The sequence below is a fragment of the Gymnogyps californianus genome, chromosome 1 (genome assembly GCF_018139145.2).
Source record: "Gymnogyps californianus isolate 813 chromosome 1, ASM1813914v2, whole genome shotgun sequence".
Classification (NCBI taxonomy): Eukaryota; Metazoa; Chordata; class Aves; order Accipitriformes; family Cathartidae; genus Gymnogyps; species Gymnogyps californianus.
In genome coordinates, this window is record NC_059471.1 from 179,628,720 (window position 1) to 179,644,013 (window position 15,294).

General features: G+C 43.1%; 1 protein-coding gene across 1 annotated transcript in view; it reads right to left on the reverse strand.

Moving 5' to 3' along the window:
* RAP1B (RAP1B, member of RAS oncogene family) overlaps nucleotides 1-9,571 on the reverse strand; it is a 31,677-nt gene extending 22,106 nt beyond the window's left edge. Inside the window, exon 1 of the mRNA XM_050895944.1 lies at nucleotides 9,472-9,571. The gene's annotated coding sequence lies outside the window, so the exon portion shown is untranslated. The remainder of the gene's footprint in view (nucleotides 1-9,471) is intronic.
* Between the last annotated feature and the right edge of the window lie 5,723 nt (nucleotides 9,572-15,294).

The following is a 15,294-nucleotide window of genomic DNA, read 5'->3' on the forward strand; positions in this document are numbered from 1 at the left end:
TTTTGTCCCTCCTGTCTTATTTTTCTTAATAATCCACACATCATATACACCCCGGCAATGCCAGAGCTTGCATACCAAGGTATCACTACTTGCACTGTCTTCATTATTAAAAGTTTGGTTTCAATTCACGTTTGTTTAGATTAGTAACACATTGTCAAGGCACAGATATACAGATTTCCTTCATCATTATATGATCTTTTGTTACTGGCCATTTAAGACTGGCTGGTGTAGGCCCTTTACATACAAAGTATCCTTCCATAGTATGATTTACAGTAATTCTATTACAAATCAGGTTGGTAGCCTGAGAGCAGTCTTACAAATTCCCATACGTCATTTTAATTAAGATTAAAAGTTTTATCTGTTGAAAGAACACTGATTCTACGCAAACTGAGAATACTAGCTACTAGCATTCATTAACAGGAATAAAATTAGTTCTTCCATGATAAATGAACCATACCAGCAAAGTCCCAAGTAATTGTAACTCGTGTCTGTTTTGACCTCTCAATCAATACTTCCCTAATAGAAACATGGTATTTGAACGTGAGCAGCAAACATCACTCGAAGTCACCCAAATTATACCTGATTTCACAAACAGTTCTTTTGTTAAAACTTAAGACATCTGTCCTGAGGTTAAGTTGAAAAAAGCATACACCAACACCCACCAATAACTGCCATCTTCTGCCACATGGTTTTGCTACCTCTGCAGTAACAGAGATGCAACCTTAACTGCTTCTTTTCACAGTTAACTTTATTAGCTGAATCCACTGATGAAGGTGGGTTTGTAAAAGGTCTGAAACACTTAATTGAAGTGGCTGAAACTTGGGCAGAACATCCTATTCTGTTTCTGGCAGTGAGGCAGTAGCATCTTGAACCTAGGCATGATAGCTCCTCAGGAAACGTCCAACTCACAAACACACCTTGACTAGAAGATGACAACTGTAGAAGTTGACCTCCACACCTCTGCCCATATGCAGATGCACAGACAACTTGGTTGTTTCTGAGGCAACTGCTAAGTTGTCACAAGCTTCAGATGAGGGTATTTAAAAAACAAAAAAACCCAAACCAAACCAAAACCCCAAAACACACCCTGTCCGTCCCCCCCCCCCCCCCCCCCAAACTGCAAACTAAAACAAATGGTGGCTTATCTTAACATGCCAAACTGTGAACTGCTGTAGTTCTGCATCTGCTTTGTAAGCAGCTGATGCATCTTAGACAGCCCCCAAAAAAATCTCATTTAATGGGTCAGGAATTTCCAAGAGAGGGAAAAATCTGACAGTTATGAGCAGGAACCCAAAGGTAAGCAATTAATACTTGCAAGCCTGAGCTCATAGACACGACACCTACACAACAAGCTGAATAATTTTAACCAAATGAATTTGAATCACACTCATCCCCACACCGCTTTCTATTACATGGACTAGATCTTTAGTAGAGAGTCACCAAATTAATGAGGGTTAAACTTGTTTAATCAAGTCTCCACAAGAGTCTATCTGAATCTTCTTAAGATCACTCTAGTTCTTGTTTAGACCATACTTTTTGGTTCCTTGGCATCTTCAAAGCTTGCCATTTTCTGGAGAAAACCTGTCATACCTTAAGACTCACTTTGCTTTAAGTCAAATCAAACACGTACTTTGATAAGGTAGCAGATGTCCAAAGCATACTGAAATTTAAAATCGGCTCCAGAGGTTTGGATGGGAAGACCTTTCTAAATACAAATCAGCATGTCTGATCTTCTAAGAGTCATCTATTATTTAGAGTACGACAATCACCACAGCATTTGAACAAGTGTTACTACTACATCCTAAATCTTTCACTGAAAAAGAGTTTTATTTCCAGCAAGTTAAAGATACGCATCTCAAAACAATCTATATTTCGGGCAAAGCCTGAGTGGAAGAATGACTTTTCAGCCCACCCTGACTGTTCCAGTGAAGCAAGTTTATCCTTCATGAAACCACAGTAATGTATTTCCATTGCTTAGGGTGATCCCAGTTTATCAAGTGTGTCCTCTGTTTAGGTTCTTGGGATCTATGACTTCAACCTTCTGTAGGTAAGGCTGTGAATGGTTCCTTATTTTCACCTCTACTATCACGGCAGATTCAGCATTCAGCTTGGAAAAGAGGCTTCAGCTTTCCTCTGTGAAACTTAGAGCACCAAATTTAATTTAAAAAGTAGTCCGCAATAAGATTAAGTAATGGAAGAATTACATTACCTGAAAATACAAATATTTTCAAGCTGATATATTTGTCTTTGAAAAAAGTATTTGCAAACTGCGTCTTAAGATCTTGCCTCTGGCTAGAAGCAGGATGTACTTTCAGTTAGCAAGACTGCACATTGTTCAAAATATTGGTTACTGTAGTTAAATTAAGTCCAAACTAACGTGCACTTAATGTTGCTTCTTCATCAGTTTCCTGGCTAGACAGGACCCAGATTTCTAGCAGAAAAGGAGGAGGTGGCATCAGGACTTCTTTGTTTCTTTGTTCTTCAAGAATAAAACTGTACAAGCTACTTGATCTTTTCATTCCAGGCTTCACATGAAATATTCTTATTTTCTCACTCGAATTCCTACTCACATAGATACAGCACTTTTCTTCTGAGATTACTCTTAAGAGTTTGATGAAAAGCAATACACAGATCAAAAGGATGCCAAACACCAGCACATACAGTGGCCTAAAGCACTTAATTGTAAAACCTTGTTTTCCGCTACTCAGTTTTTGCAGAACTTCAGCTACCACACTTAAGTATTCTATGGAGATCTCTGGCTGAATCTCAATTTAGCTTAGGGCGTTTCCTGAAATAAGTTTAGGGAGATCAGAAAAAAAGCCAGAGGATCATTAAAAAACAGCAATGGACTTGCTCAAATATAAAGAAAAGTGAAAAGGTAACAATAAACTGTAAGAACATACAATGAGCAGAAATAGATGTCATTCAGAAATGCTTGTTTCTGTCTAGTATTCAGATATTAAAAGCAAGTAGAAAATTGTACACCAAAAGTAAGAACATTTGAAGACCAAGCATCCAGTTAAAAAATGAGGCTTATGAATGCCTGTTTAGTATCGTATCACAGACTTCTCTCTATTGGCCTCCAAACTTATTCAACGCCCAGGATGATCTATGTCAAGTAACAGGGTGACTCTTCTTTGGTGAGATCCCACCTGATCTGCTACTTAAGTCAAAAAAGATATATCAGAAAAATGGAAGAGTGATTCTTCAGCATGACAGTCAGCTATTCTTGCCTCTTCCAGTGCTCATTCTTGATGCCACAGGATTACTACACAGTCTCTTAGGTTCCACCAAGTGCTAAGATGACAATTTGGCATCAGTTTCTAGAAGCATGGCATATTCTCAAATAACTTATGTCAGCAGAAGTTGGATTTTGAACACAGCATTTCACAGCCCACTAAGAACACGAGTCCAAGGTGTCTCAAATGGTATACTTACATTCAGTGAATACTGTTGATATAAAACTATCTCGGAAATTCATCTACGGACTGGTATAATATGTGCAAGAACTCTGAAGGTGAATTCACTCTTGCCAAGAACTCATTTCTGATGCCGCTCATCATAAAATCCAGGAAAACGCATAGCATTTTCTGTACACTTGCACCAATATAAACAATAGACAGTAAATAACAAAAGGACCATTCCCTGAATGGGAATAAAACCAGCACTCACAGAATGCCTATTGCCCATCAATTCTCCATTTTAAACAAGTCAGAACGGTCACAGAAAGACAGTATGATATATCCTTATACATACTAACTATATAAATATAACTCCAGAAGCATAAGAGTCAAGATTTTGCATGCAGTATTAATTTATACACTTTCCCAACCCCAAGAAAATCCTTCAGCAATATTGTATGCAAAAAGCAATCACATGAAGCCAAGTAGGCTATGCTTATGGGTCATCTTGTACATCAAGCTTTCAGAATGTTATATTGTAAGTAGCTTCACAATGAAAGAACAGAGGAGGGTTACTGACTCCATCTTACAACATCTAACAATTCACCTTAACCACTTCACATTTGCAAGATTAATAAAAGAGGTTCATGCACAGTATGTCGTTGGGCTGCCCCCACACTTAACTAACCACATAACCCTGCACACGTAGCCATGCACAGCTCAGTCTCAACTGTAAATGTCACATTATAAACAAGTAAATCTAGTCCTAAATATTGTATTGCAGAAAGTAAGATTCTTAGGTAACTTCCACTTAATAGATTACTTCCATTCCACATTCCAGTTTACCCTTCTCCACGTTCAGAAAAAACAAAACACACTGCAACTTTCCACTAGTCTTCTAATGAATCACTTTTGGGGGAAGTATCAGACCAGATGTTACAGAAGTTTGATTAACTGCAAGCAAGGATTGTACAACTGCACAACTTAACTATCGGTATTGTCTGGGCTCTGATGGAGTCCAAGCACTGTTCAGCATACTAGCTTCATCTCAAATAAAAAAAAAATATTGACCGTCCACGAAACCTTTAGAAAAAAACAGAAGTAGCTGGTCTGGCCCTGCAACTACTGAAAATGCTTTGATTTCCGTAGTGCTGAAGTGCCACACCTAGCAACGTACAGCTCCTCCTTCTGTCTCCTGTACCTCCCCTTTAACTCCACACAGGTAACTCACATATATCTGCAGTTCATCTTTAAAACAGATGTGGTGGTACTTTTTGCTTCTTCCTGATATACGAAGAATGCTTTTAAGAAATTTCCCTTCATTATAGACATGAAAAAAAGTGAAGGCACAACTGGTTCGGTAGCAGAAACAGAGACTATGAGTGGAAAAAATAGGACAAGACTTCAAAAGCTAAGACAGCTAATACAGAGAAACAAAAAGAAACAGTTGCAGGGACTGTCTGTGTTTACAAGTTATTTCAGATTAACTGAAGAGGGGGCTAGCCAACATACATTATTTGGGCAATAGATAGCAAATTCATTTAAGAAAAAACTTTCACCATCTAATTTCAAATAAAGTTATGAAGTAAGCCACACTAAAGGAAATAGTTAAACTACATCTTTTCCTTTAATCCAGATTACCTACTGAAATCAAGACTTAATAACAACTGTTACAACTAAAGCAAGTAACATTCACCTCAATGTCAAAAAATTTTGATGCAAAGAGCACATTCTCCTCAGAGTTTGTATGAAAAAAGACAATAATTATAACTACAGATCCTTGCTTTAAGTTTGTCTTCAGTTATGAAAATAAACTGTTCTCCTGTTCCAGTTCTTCAATACTGTCCAGAAATGTAATGATATAAAGTTTCTCACAGCTCTACGATTAGTGTTATATTGAAAATTATTTCACGAATGATTAACAGTGGCACACAACATCCTTTTTGCAGAAGACCTGGTCAAGTCATTCAGATTTAGGACACGTTCCTGTTTTGCAACAGCTGCAGGAATGATATGAAGTGATCTAAGAAACTAGGGGTTCCCTGAAGAGAATCTCAGGCTGGAGAGAAACATGAGATGCTGCTTCTCTGCCACAGGATGCAACCACCAGTCCATTAAAAGGGCTAGGCTGTCCCGCTCCTGCACTATGGTCTGGCCTTCCTCCCTCGGCCAGGAATGAACTAACCATGTGTACTGTAATATGCAGTCTCTTTTCGTAGTTGCATAGCAGGGATTTACTTCAAATAACATCAAGTCCTTAGATTAGTAACTAGAAAGCTGAGTGGGACAGCATACAAGATACTGTCAAACATCTCCTCTTCTTCCCGGTTCAACTCTAAGAAGTTCCTTTAACTCTGCTACACACATTCCTGTATGGTCTTATAGCAACTTTCACTCTACTGCTTCAGTAGTAAAAATTGCTATTAAACCACTCATCTTGAAAAAAGAGCACCCTGAATAGCTAGAGGGCCCCCAAATAATTTTCTATTTCAAAAGCTGCCTAATAGGCAGATTTCCAACCCAGCATTTACAGCCTTCCTCCCTTTCCTTGCTGCTAGAGGAGGGGAACATGTAGTATGTCAGGAGCTCACAACAGCATACATAAACAGGCACACACAATAATTAAAAAAAAAAACCACCCTTTTCACTTTTGGCTGTCTGGTGTTTTAGGCTTTCTAAAGCTCGAGAGATGAGAGCTTCAAGCCAGAACCTACTGCTGCTTTTGAAGGTAGCCTCATTGAGCTGCTCCATGAAGAAACAGTTTGTGCCAGCAGACAAGGTCTTTGACTTTCTCCAAATAGTGCTTGCCTACTACAAGCAAACTGCCATAGCTTCATCAGAATATTGCTCCTACTACACCTGGCCCACTCGGTCTTCTCATGGTTGACAGGCCCTAAGGAGAAAGCGATACATTAGATGCTTTAAGTGAGATACTAAAGCTCTACTGCAGTCAACTGCTGAACAACTTTGAAAACTCAGCAAAGTTGAAAACAGGTCCCCTATTAATGGCATTCAAGTAACAAAAACACTTCCCTTTTCCCTGCTTTATGCAAAAAGAATAGAAACAGACCATCTTAACCATGTGTGAGCAGGAAAACAAAGTTTGCCTTCAAATATGAAGGGGTAGTTACTGTAGATACTCCTTTAATCTCTCTGAACAAGGAGGCTGTCTAAAATATCCCTCTACCTGACCTAGATGCAACAGAACACAGCAGAAGCCTGCCCCAACTCAGCAGGGATTCAACGCACTGACATTACACAGTGCACTTCAGTCTGCTTTTGTACTTGTTCTGAGGCAAAAGAGTGGCAGCGCTTGCAACCACAAGCCAAACATGAACTTCTGTTGCACAGGGCATGCTTAGTGATCTGTTTACTAAGACAGCAATTTTGATTGAAACTCACAACTTGAGCTTACCCTGAAGAACACTCTCAAACGTCAGTCAGGTACCTGAAAGTCATCTAAGCGTTAGACGGGCCAATTCATAAAGGACTCACCTACCCTCTTCCTATACATCCAATGACAACAGAGTGCCTGTTTTTATCTATAAGATATTCTTACCCTTAAGAGCACCTCTCTGTACCTAACTCCAAGCAGCTAGCAGAGCTCTGCTGATGACAGGATTGGCACTATAGCAGTAAGCATCAAGTACTTCTGTGACTCTTGCACTTCCCACATCCCAGATGATAGGTGGACAGCTGTTTATTTTAGTTCCCAGTCACATTTACTGTTAGATCACAAGCTACAGTGTAGTCTTCAGCACACCTCCCTCCTCAGCCATACAAGTAATTTCTTTCTCCTTCTGCAGGACCTCACCTAGATTCCCATCTGTTTGCCTCTGCTCCAGAAAGGCTCTCAATTAAAAAGACAGTCAGTTTTACTCTGCAAAACTGGCACAGCACAAAGAGAACTGTCATGGCTCACTTCAGATTTATTTTTGATGAACTGTCCTGCAGCAGAGCTTCAGAACAAAATAGCACAATTTTAATTCCACTCAGAAAACTTATCTGGTGCATATATGTAGCAACAGAAGCAAGACACACAGTTACAGACAGTAAAAAGACTACTGGGGTTTTTTTCCCCATGTATAAGTTCTGGTTTTACACTTATAGCCTTTCAACTCTGTTTTGCAGATTATTTCACCCCCAGGCAGACAGGTGCCCCAAGTATGATCAGCTTTGCTGCAAAAAAGATACACAACATTTATATCGTACAGTGCAACTCAAAACTCAGTTATTTAGCTACAGATTATAAAGCTTTACACTACAGTTGCAAGTTTAACTTGAAGTAGTTCATACCACTACAAGAAGCATTCCTGAAAAGATGCAGGTACCAAGGAATAAAACTCTGCATCTAATTAGTTAGAAAGTTTATTTGCAAAGCCTTTGATGTGAACAGCCAAGGTAACCTCCACTATTCACTCAGCTCATTTTTAGCTAGAATGAAGTCTACAGGAGGGACTTTGAGCAAGAGTAAAAGAAGATGCAATGAATAAAGAAAGTGAAAACACTTGACTGTAGCAAGTTTGGGGTTTTTTTCTTTTTTTCAAAAGCTTACGATTTTAACACAGAGGCATGTCATCCAAAAGATGATAATTTGATTAATTTTTCAAGTTTTCCGTAGAGGAGAAAAGAGACTCTTTCCAAAGGGAAATACATTTCGTTTTGAATGGTTACTATATAAGACAATGTGACTGCTTCTTTGCCTTTTAATTACAATTTATGAAAGTGTGTTTCATGTCTTCTTTTTTATAACAGTAATTTCAATATATATTTTACTGTGAAAGAGTACTGAAAAGTCTTTGCCATACACTGTCTACACATTTCACATTGGGGTAAGATGTAGCTGCTATATGCTGGAAATAACAAATTGCACTAATCAAAACATCTAAATGCAAGAACAGACACATGACCTGTGTGATTTTCAAGCTGGGCATCTCTGAAATACCCTCTCTCGTGGAACCGTACTACCTTACTACCATACCCCACAACGGTATAGGAAAAGACTTTTGTTTTGTTTTACCCTGAACAGCACAACCCATCCCTTTAAGACGGAAATGGGAGTAAAATCACACTGAACTTTTTTTTGCAGGAAACCTTGGTTTATTATCCTCTTTTTGTAATCTGAGGCCAGCGCGAAAACACTCGGATTTGGGCTTATTTTCCCCTCTGCAAACTTCGCTTTCCTTCCACCGCTTCTTCACCACCACACGCAGAAGGGTACAGGGTATCTCAGGCTTATTAGACGGGTTTGGCGCAGGAAGTGTCAGTCAAATTCTTCCATTTGCTTTGACACGGGTGGTGGTGGTGGGGGGGTTGAACATCGCTGTCATCCCCTTTTCCTTTTTATTTTGTGATAAGAAGGAGGGGAATTTGCTGGCCACGACGTTGCCTGCTTGTCCCGCTCCGTGGCTACCCCAGGCACAAGCATCGGCGGTCGGCGGGCTGCCCGGCCGGCCGTACCCGGCCTGTCCCCCCGCCGCCTCGCCCCCACACACCGGCCGGAAAGAGCGAGCAGCTTCTCTCCGACGACCGGACTAGGTGGGGCTCCGGCTCGGACTTCCCGCTGACAACGACGGCGGCAGCCGGGGACCGTCCCCTTCCCCGCCCGCGGCGGGGCCGAGCCGGGCGTCACCCGCCCCTCCCCGCACCCGGCCGGGCCCCACGTCGCGGCCCCGAGCCGCGGGGTTACAACTTTCCGCTTCCGCTCCAACTTCTGCTCCGGGGACCGGCGGGAGGGGGGTGGCGGCGAAGGGCAGGGCCGGGCCCTCGGCCCGGCTGGCAGCGGCTGCCCCTCAGCGCCCCGCTCTCCCCCCCTCACCCCCCCGCGCTGTCCCCCCGCGCCTGAGGCCGGACGAGGCGGCGGCTCCCAGTTCCTCCTCCGCCATGTTTCACGCTCGTGCCCCTTCCCTCACAGCGCGCCGCTCCCCGCCGCCGCTTCCCCCCCCCCCCGCCTCACCGCCGCCGCCGCCCCACCGGCCCGTCCCCGCCCCACCGCGCCACCTGTACCAGACACGCCGCTCCCCACCCCACCGCCACAGCCGCCCGGCCCGCGCTCCCCGCCGCGACCTACCGGACAGCGCCTCCGCTCCCCGCCGACCGCCGCCGCCTCGCCGGCCGAGCTCGCTGCGCGCCGCCCGCTCCGCTCCGCTCCCTCTCGCTGCCTGTGCCGGGGCGCGGCTTGGGGCCGTCGCCGTGACGCCGCACGCCCAGCCTCGCTCTGGCGCGGCGGGGGCGGGGGCGGTGCGGAGGGGAGGGGTGACCTCGCCGCTCCGTTCCCCCTGCGCAGGCGCGCGGCACGGCCCCGCGGCGCCGCGCGGCCGCCCCTCCCCCACCTCTCCCTCCCCCGCCCTCCCCCGCCCGCCGGGCCCCATGTTGGTGCGGCCGCCTGGGCGGCGAAGGGCGGCCTCGCCTCCGCGGGGCACTGACACCCTCCCCGGGCATAGAGTCCCGGCGCGGAAGCGGCTGGGGGCGGGGGCGGGGGCGGAGGGCAGGGCGGGTAGGAAGGGATGGCCGCCGACTCCGGTGGCGCTGCCCTGACTGGAAACCCCGCTGGGGCGGGCCGGGCCGCCCGCCGTGCGGCTCTGCGGCCTCCCCCGGCCTGCCGCCACCGCCTGTGGTGGCAGCGAGGGAGGGAGGCCTCCCCCCGGCCCGGGGTGTGGGGGGGCCGGGGGCGGGCAGGCAGGACGCGTGGGCCCTCGTCCACACGCTCCTGCTTTGGACTTGAGAGATTTTTACTCGGGGATGGAGCACGAGGAAAATGTGCTATTTCGGGGGCTTGAAAGCTGTGCTAAAGCTGGAGTCCAGAGCCCAGGGTTGCCTTGCAGTACCAGGCGTGTCAGATGTTCCCGAAGATGCCTCGTGCTCCATAGCAGCTCGCCCATCGGGATAACGCAAGTCCCTCTCTTCCGCAAGTTCTCCTTGTAAGCCCCAAGTAGGAGCCATAGGGTAGTTATAGCTCAAAGGTGGGTCAAAAGCACGTTATGGTTGTCTTTAAGTTAATTCAGAACATCAAGAGCTGGAAACATAAATGCCAGGACAGTATTTCTGACATTTCTAAAAGGGTTTTGAGATCCATTGTTAAGGGTGTTTTAGAAATGCAACATACTACTGTTTTTACAGTGATTATTACGCCTCGGGGTGTGAACAGCGTGTCATGAGCCGTGCTGATACAAAGCAGGATGCCCATTGCCTGCAAATAATTATGATATTTCTTAGCGTTTCTCTTATTTTAATCCTAAATAATGTAAGTCACTTTTTTTCTGAGTGTCACTAATATTTTCCGGTTATAAAGGGTTTAACTGATAAAGGTTAAAAATAAATGAGCATTTATGTTTCTAGGAAACACTTAGTAAGCAAATAGTTAACGTGGTCCGTTCAGATAAAACTTTTGCTCAGAGGAAGTCCACAGCAAGAGTGTGTAAAACTGACAGGAAGTTGCAGTGAGGCTTCTGGCAAGGAGAGTGGGTGTGGAGGAAGCACAGGCTTTCTGTTTGTAGCACAGAGATAGAAAAGGGATTAAAAAAAGAGAGAGAGTACATTTCCCCAAGCTGCATGATGGAGAGTTCCTTGCTATAAATGTTTGGAGACCATACAGCTTCAAATGAGTGTGTGGCAGACGCTAGAGCTCAGAGCAAACAGAATCAAAGAATGACCAGTGAAATGAACTGCCCTTGGTAAGAGAAGCTTCATCTAGATTCAAGGCATCCAGAAAGTGACGCATTTAAAAAATATTTTTCTTTTAGAGTGTTGCTCCCAAATCCCAAACGTCATAAAATCTCTTCCAAAGTCCAGACAAATCTCTTGGAGTTTTACAGCTTAAACCCTTGTGCAGTACTTTGATAATGAATCCCTGTAAATGACGGATAATACAAGAGAGCTCAGGTTGTGAGAAATCAAGTACACAGAAACCAGTCCTTTCTCAGCGGGGCGTCCTATGCGGGGCAAAAATCATTAATGAGAGATGTCAAAATAGATAAAATACAGCCTCTCAAGTAAAAATTGTAAGAGCATCTCATGCAATTATTAGCTGTATAGCGTGTTTACTCACCAGATAGAAAAAAGTTTCTGTTTCTTTAGTCTTTTCTGTCAGTAGATATTATTATCAGTACCCAGAAATATTCAGAGGAAAAGAACAAACAGAAAGATATATCCTCTGCCCTCGCAGCTTTCTTCAGTGAACTAGATTAATCACAAATAACAAGCAGTGTTCCAGGAACAGATGTGTGTCATTACCGTAATAATATTTTATAGTGTGCCTTTAATTGCCCTGTGTTTTATAGGCAGTGGGGCAAATACTGCTCTTTGCTATACAATGAGAAAACAGGAAGGGGCCTTTGGGAGTCTGAGTGAATCTCCCGTGAGCAGATCATGGCGTTTTAAGTTTCATACAGGGGAATCTGAAACTCAGTATTTTAAAAGAAGTGTATATACATGTATATACACATATGGTTTACTTAATATAGGCATGCTTGGAGATGGATCACTGTAACTAGAAGAAATAGGCAATTAGGATCCATTCTGAGCAAGAGACGGAGCGTTCCCTTTTCCCAACTCTCTCAGCCACATACTTTGAATGTAAATCGGGCCCTTAAGTTTGGATTTTCCTATGAATCATCTAGCTAATCCTCAACACAATTCTTAAACCAGCTTTACTCATATCAGTGTGACTGGCGAATAGCAATTGGTGAGCTTGTTAAGCATACGCACCCAGTACTCCACAGGGCTTGTTCTGCTCAGCTTGCTAAGCGTTTCACATGTGCCTGAGCCGCTCGCTGATGGTTGCTCAAGCAACTGTGCCAGCGCGGAGGTGCCCCTATGATAGAGCAACTCCCCAGAGAACTGGGAATACAGAAGAAATGGGGGAGATAGGGCCAAAGTGCTGTTGTGTTGAATAGGAACAACACAGACGCATCAGCTTTCCTTAGAGGGCCTGCCTGTGCCCAGCATCAATCTGGAGTTTTTAAAAGAAGGAGGTCAGATAGCCAGCCACCTGCTCACCAAACGAAAAAAAAGAAGAGACCTGCCCATAAACCTTAATCACAAATAGACCTTTCCAAAGCACTGTACCACTTGTCCTTTGGGCTGTAACTTCTGTCTCCCAATTTACAAGTTGCCTGCCTGTACTTCAAAAACCTCTTGTTTCAATGACCAGTGCTTAGCTGGAGGTAATTCTGCCTGCTCATCACTAACACAGTGAGCTGTCTGATAATGTCATGGCTGTTGTGAGGAACAGCTACAAGGGAACATAGAAGATCCCCTCTGATGGAGGAAGAGGAGGAAAATAGTGACAGATCTTAAAAAGTTCTGTGGAATTAGTGGGGGGGAAGGGGGAGTTGATAGATTATTTGGGGAAAACAAAGGAATTTTTTTTTAAACGATTCTTTAATAAAAGCTTGACAGGGTGGCCTTTGGTCACCTCCATATAATTTTTCTAGCTTTGCCTGCATTGTTTTCACTGGGGCTGCATGGGTGTTGGAGCGAAGAATGTGGCTCTATGTGTATTGCAGTTTCATTACTGCTGAAATACAGCCATCTCCGGGACAGAATGCAGAGCTGGCTTGTGCCAGCGAACTCTGAAGTTTAATGGGCATGTGGTGCCAGGGAATGTTGTGCTGGCTGCATGCCAATTAGCTGTGAACTTTTCTAGAAATTTGGCCTGAAGGGAAAAGAAATGTCATTTGGTTAATCTAGGAGGATGCTTTGCTTTCAGAGAGGAAGCAAAGTTCTCGTCTTTTCTGGTGAACGGACTGAAAGGGGTCGATTCTTAGCTCGGAGACTCAGTTGTTCCAGCAAGAGAGTGTTTACTAGATCAGAATGTGCTTTGGATCATGACAGCAATAAGGAGACATCTCCAACACTAAAGAAAAATGTCTGTTATTTTTGAGACATAGATGCGTGAGATATCTTTATCATTCTTTATCCTTCAACATGATTTTCGTTTGTTATTTCTCCATACTCAGAAGTTTTAGTCACGTAGAGTGGGAATACCTGCCTGCCTGAATAGCTTCTTGAGATGTTTCAGAGATGTGTCTTCCCCTGCAAAGTCGATGCAATTTCTCTGTGTCTTCATATCTGTTGATACAGCTTCAGCCTGAGATTTTTACCCTGATAATTATCAGTTCTACTAGTTCATCATCTTCACTTCTGACATAGCTTGCATTATGCAGTTCTGCATCTTAACCTCTCTTCTTTGCATCTTCTTGATGTATTGCCATTTACTAATCAAAGTTGTTTAAACAGGGGCTTAATCACGAGCTTGACTGAAACTTAACTCCAAGATTTTTTTTTCCCAAGTCTTTTTCACTTTCCATATGTTTACCTCATTGTTGAGGAAAATCATCACTCACTTCTCTGCTCCTCTTCCTCCTCCAACCTATCTTGAATTAATGCTTTTTCCTATCTCTTAGGGATGTTCCATGACTCTTCCAATTTATCTGCCAGTATCTCTTACTGGGCTAACCCTTTTCCTTGCCGTTGGCCCAAATCCTACTATTTGTTCATATAACATAGCCCTCCCTTTATCTTGTGATTTGTCTCCCTCCCTACCCTGTGATAACTGCTTTGAGGAGCTAAATTTGCCTTTGTTTTTCTAAGCTGGGGAAGAACAGGCAATGGACGCTGCTGCAATTTAAATTGTAAATGTCAGCATTTATTTACAGGGGTCTCATTTTTTAATCTGTTTTCTCCTGTCTTTGAGAGACTACTTTTATATCACTGCAGTTACTTCAGATAAAGCAAGGAATAGCTGTTTCGCAACATGGCTGTTGTGAAAGCACAGTACTCTGAATTGCAGAGAAATTCAAGAAAATGTCCTGAGCTCTGGAATTTAAACTCTTAAAAATAAGGATTAATTTGGTAAAAGGAAAAGCCTACTTTATTTTATCCTGTGTTGAAAAGATCTTTCAAATTGCATTGGACAACCAGCTGATCAGATAAGGAACAAGATTGTCACAGCAACGTAAGTGTTTTAAAAGAGTAAATGAAGAATAATGTATCCAATTGGAACTAGAGAGGGAATGTAATTACCTGGAGCAGAATCTGTCCAGGATATGGGTGAACACTTCTCTCAAAAAAAAAAAGTCACACATGTTTTCACAATTTCAAAGCTTCAGAAGTTTCACTTCCCTGCTTTTCCAGGAGAACACTTTTAGCAGCACATGATGCAGAAAGAAGGTTACTACCTTCTGAATCACCAGCTCCTGTGATACCTGGATAGTTCTTCAAAGTCTTCCATAAAAGGACTGGGTGCAGTGGCAGTTAACTGATGATGATGACGACCGATACATTCACAATTTGGATAACATGGCAGTATAAAGTTCTAAAATAACACTTAGTTTTCCCCCGTTTATAATTCTGCACTCTTCCTGAGAATGTCCTTCTTCACCCTGTTACCAGATATTTTAGAATAATGCATTGAGCAGAATAGAATAGCCTGAGCAAAGATAGCACTGGGACCATAGTGGTAGTCCCAGTCAAGTATGTGGGAAGTGGGTACTTTTGACTCTGCTTTACCAGAACATGAAAGTACGGAATTTTGACTTGGGAAAAGAGTGCTTATAATTAAAACTGAATGTCAGTACCGACATTTTAACTGTCATACCTTTCTTTTGTTCTTTGTTTTTTTCTTTTTCATTGTTACTCTTTTTTAGAATACTTACTTATATCCCGATTCAGACACTGCTGGAGACAGAGGAAAAGTTACTGTTGATTTTAATGAGCTTTATACCAGGACTTAAATTCACCCATTGAGGGATGTGCAACGTTTAGCAATACTTGCCTTTAAAATGTATATTCACTTCTGGTTTATGTCAATATTAAGACAGGAACGAGTATATTTAATAATGACAGGTCTAAAAATACTCAGTGTTTTTTGTCCTGCTTCCCTCAGCAGCAG